Here is a 4,737-nt window from a genome sequence, read left to right on the forward strand (position 1 = left end):
TCAGTTCCTAGATGGAAAGTGAAATTAAAATATATACGAAATGTATACGAAAAATACGAGGACTATTTACACGGGACAAGACAAGACAAATACACGTCCGACTGCTACGCCATCTTGGATTCTGATATATAGCAAACCACGGCCACGTGACTTACTTTCTGTAGGAGTGAACGGGGTGGTGTACCTCTTCTGGTCAGGCTCCGTATACGGGCACATCGCGCACCGCTCCCGAGCATACTACTCGCCAATGTCCAGTCTCTTGACAACAAGGTAGACGAAATCCGAGCAAGGATTGCCTTCCAGAGAGACATCAGAGACTGTAACGTTCTTTGTTTCACGGAAACATGGCTCACTCGAGACACGCTATCGGAGTCGGTACAGCCACCTGGTTTCTTCACGCATCGCGCCGACAGAAACAAGCATCTCTCTGGTAAGAAGAAGGGTGGGGGTGTATGCCTTATGATTAACGAGACGTGGTGTGATCATAACAACATACAGGAACTCAAGTTCTTTTGTTCACCTGACTTAGAATTGCTCACAATCAAATGCCGACCGCATTATCTACCAAGAGAATTCTCTTCGATCATAATCACAGTTGTGTATATTCCCCCCCCAAGTACACACATCGACGGCCCTGAACGAACTTCATTTGACTCTATGTAAACTGGAAACCACATATCCTGAGGCTGCATTTATTGTAGCTGGGGATTTTAACAAGGCTAATCTGAAAACAAGGCTCACTAAATTTTATCAGCATATCAATTGCGCGACCCTGGCTGGCAAAACCCTGGATCATTGTTATTCTAACTTCCGCAACGCATAGAAGGCCCTCCCCCGCCCTCCTTTCGGAAAAGCTGACCACGACTCCATTTTGTTGCTCCCAGCCTATAGACAGAAACTATTACTTATTACTTATTAATTCATATATTAATGACAAGAGAACTATATTTCTATTCATAGATTTGAAACTTATTCAGGCTAGGGTCCTTTTTTCTCAACTTCCACCTGGCTGACGGGCCCAAAGTAAACTGCCTGTTATTCAGGCCCGGAAGCCAGGATATGCAAAAAATATATATTTTATTTTACCTTTATTTAACTAGGCAAGTCAGTTAAGAACAAATTCTTATTTTCAATGATTGCCTAGAAACAGTGGGTTTAACTGCCTTGTTCAGGGGCAGAACGACAGATTTTTTTACTTTGTCAGCTCGGGGATTCGACCAACGCTCCGACCACTAGGCTACCTGCCACCAGTTGGTACCATTGGATAGAAAACACTGAAGTTTGTAAAAATGTAAAAATAATGTATGAGTCTATAACAGAATTGATATGGTAGGAGAAGATCCTTTTGCACCCCAGTATCTCTACTTGCACATCATCATCTGCACATCTATCACTCCAGTATTAATGCTAAATTGTAATTATTTTCGCCTCTAGGGCCTATTTATTGCCTACCTCCCTACTCTTCTACATTTGCACACACTGTACATAGATTTTTCGATTTTTCTTTTCTTTTGTGTTATTGACTGTACGTTTGTTTATGTGTAACTCTGTGTTGTTGTTTTTGTCGCACTGCTTTGCTTTATCTTGGCCAGGTCGCAGTTGTAAATGAGAACTTGTTCTTAACTGGCCTACCTGGTGAAATAAATACAAATGATTTGTCACCAGTACTTGAAAACCTGTGAATAAAACTGTAAATACATAATGCTCCATATATACATACTGTATACATTTGCAAAAATGTCTAAAACATGTTTTCACTTTGTCATTATTAGGGTTTGTGTGTAGATGATGAGCAAATTATATATTTTTAAATCAATTTTAGAATAAGGCTGTAACGTAACAAGTTGGAAAAAGTCGAGGGGTCTGAATATTTTCCGAATGCACTGTATAGTTCCACACATGATATTCCTTGTAAAAAAATGTCATACATGGATACAACAATTCAATATAAAGAGAAATAATGAATTAAATGCGCCTTTTTCTACAATGATGACTTAATCAGTGCTTAACAGTACTGAAATTCTGCAGGTGTGTTTGTGGTGGCCGGGCCAGTCATTTGTAGGTCGTCTCTGTGTATATATATATATTTTTCTGTTAGGAATTATTTTCAATATTTAAACGTTCACACCCCTAATTCACACCCCTGAGTCAATACATGTTAGAATCTCCTTTGGCAGCGATTACAGCTGTGAGTATTTCTGGAGAAGTCTCTAAGAGCTTTGCACACCTGGATTGTACAATATTTGCATTATTCTTTAAAAAATTCTTCAAGCTCCATCAAGTTGGTTGTTGATCATCGCTAATCATAGAATTACATAGAATCCCTATTAATTCAATAGGATCTCTCTGGGCCTAGTTGTAAAGATTGGTCATTTAACTTTTAAAATGTATTACCTTTTTATTGTGGCATCAACACAACCAGTCATGATGTTTTCATTTGATTGTCAATCACTTCAAAGGACTCCTTTGCTAGGATACTGTTAGGATTTATGTTTATTGCACTATAACCCAATACTACATCACGTGATTGAATATTAGCAACTGTTGGCCTGGGCGCCTGGGTGTCTGTGTGTGTGTGCTGGAAGTAACAGTTAGCCCCAGATAAGTGTGCTGGGAATCTGTGGTTAGCCTTGAGCGAGAACAGTGTGCTTTCTATGCAGGTGCAAGTGGCTCAAACAATGTTACAGAGCTATCTGACCTCAGTCTCTGTTGTGTGGGAGCGTAATCTACACAGCAACAGCGCCGGACACCAAGGAGCGCCAAGAGGCTGGGACCAGTCTGAGCGCCGGCGATAGGCTGAGCAAAGTTTAAACCACGCTCAGCCTCTACTGTGATAGGCCAACAGACGGGTTGGAACTACGTCTATCACCGTATAAGAACAGCTGTTTACTTACATCCTGCCAGTTCTCTGTTCTGCCCTGCGAGGTGATACAGAGAACCCGTATTTACGAAAATTGCATTTACCATTTATCGCTTGAGTTTAATAAAATTACTTAAAGTATATTCGGTGACTCTGAATCACATTTTGTCCTGATACCAGATTTGAATTGACGCAAATCCCTTATAATACATGTGCATGTTCATGCACTCACATTAGGCAAGAATTTATGCGTCCACTGTTGTCTGCGTATCTCTGTTTTGGCCACTCATCTCTGCCTTGGCAAATTGCAGTGTTTTCTTGTAACTACATCGCATTTTTGAGCGTAGGTTCCACCAGTTTTCAAGTCCATTCGCTCATTTTTCATGCCTGACATGCAGTGATGATAATAAGTGGTGTAATAGCCTACAGTTTTCTTGACATTTTAGTTTTAATTATTGCTCATGTTTTACCGGTACGGCATACCCCCACTATTATTTTCGCGGGACACCGTATTGGACCATATGAGTTTACTTTCACCCCATGGCTGTAACACAACAGAATGTAGTCAATTGGGTGTGAATACTTTCTGAAGGCTCTGTACCTCAGTGTATAATTACAACTGTGAAGGATGGTTTTGTTCTCTTTTAACATAAATATATGCCTTATAGAAAAAGGACATGTTAATCACAAAACATAGCGTGACTGCAGAAAAGCTGTTGTTAATCTAGGGTGTCGACTGTGCAAACCACAAGGTTGAGACAAGATGGAAAAATGCTGAATAACAAGAAAACAGGAACTGAGGAATGTGTAGAAACCAACAAATCAGTTCAATCTTCACAAACACCATTCCGGACATTTGAATCCTGAGTGCTGTGTCTCGGCACCACCGATAGGCTAGCAAGTTTAAACCACGCTAAACCTCTACTGTGACAGGCCAACTCTAAAATTGGAATTACCTCTGTCACAGAATAAAATAAAATGTCTGTACTATTTTAGTCAGTTCTCTGCTTTACCCTGCGTGGTGATACAGTGAACCTGTATATACGAAAATTGCATTTACCATTTATCACTTGTGTTAAATAAATATAATTATAGTATATTCGGGGACTCTGAATCACATTTTATCCTGATACCAGATTTGATTGACGCAACCTTTTACACAACCCATCACATGCAAAAACGATAATTAGGTTGTTTTATTTAAACCATTGGATACAAAGTGACTGGGGCTAATTGCAAATGTATTTGTTTTGTTTGGATTGAGCATTTTATGGAGACCAACATTTTTTGAAATTGCATGATTGGTAAACTGCATTATTCCCTGCAGCGCAATCTGCACGTCATGGATGTGGTAGCAACAGTTTTGTGGATAAGTTATTAAGGCCACCCAGGTTTAGGCTTTCTCCGAGCTAGAGCGCCACCTGGTGATGTATTTATTGATTTCTAATCTTTCTCCAGCTGTACAATTGAGATGCAAATGATGAGTGCTGTATATCATGTAATCTTACCAAAAAGAACTGCAGCCACACATAAATGACTGTTGTATAGACCTCTTTATAGACCTAGATTGTTATGCAGGGATAAGCATTGGTGGTTCAGTGGTAGAATTCTCGCCTGCCACGCGGGAGGCCCGGGTTCGATTCCCGGCCAATGCATGAATATGTTTTGCTTCGGTCACTAATGTTATTTGTAGGTTGGTTGTTGAGCAGCAAAACCGACACGTGCGCAACTATGGGGCAAACAGACAAGGTTGGTTTAGATTGTTGACATGTAAACTATATTTTGTCTCCAATTGGTACGCACGCCTCTTGGATGAGGGAACACAACACCCTGCTACACACAACTCCATGGAGTGAAAGAGGTATGTGATTGTAGGT

At 40.3% G+C, this 4,737-nt stretch overlaps 1 non-coding gene across 1 annotated transcript; it reads left to right on the plus strand.

Moving 5' to 3' along the window:
- The first annotated feature begins 4,444 nt into the window (after positions 1 to 4,444).
- Positions 4,445 to 4,515, plus strand: trnag-gcc (transfer RNA glycine (anticodon GCC)). Its single transcript has one exon. It is a non-coding gene; the product is annotated as a tRNA-Gly (tRNA).
- Positions 4,516 to 4,737: the final 222 nt, after the last annotated feature.

This window comes from Salvelinus sp. IW2-2015, linkage group LG16 (genome assembly GCF_002910315.2).
Source record: "Salvelinus sp. IW2-2015 linkage group LG16, ASM291031v2, whole genome shotgun sequence".
In the NCBI taxonomy this organism is placed as follows: domain Eukaryota; kingdom Metazoa; phylum Chordata; class Actinopteri; order Salmoniformes; family Salmonidae; genus Salvelinus; species Salvelinus sp. IW2-2015.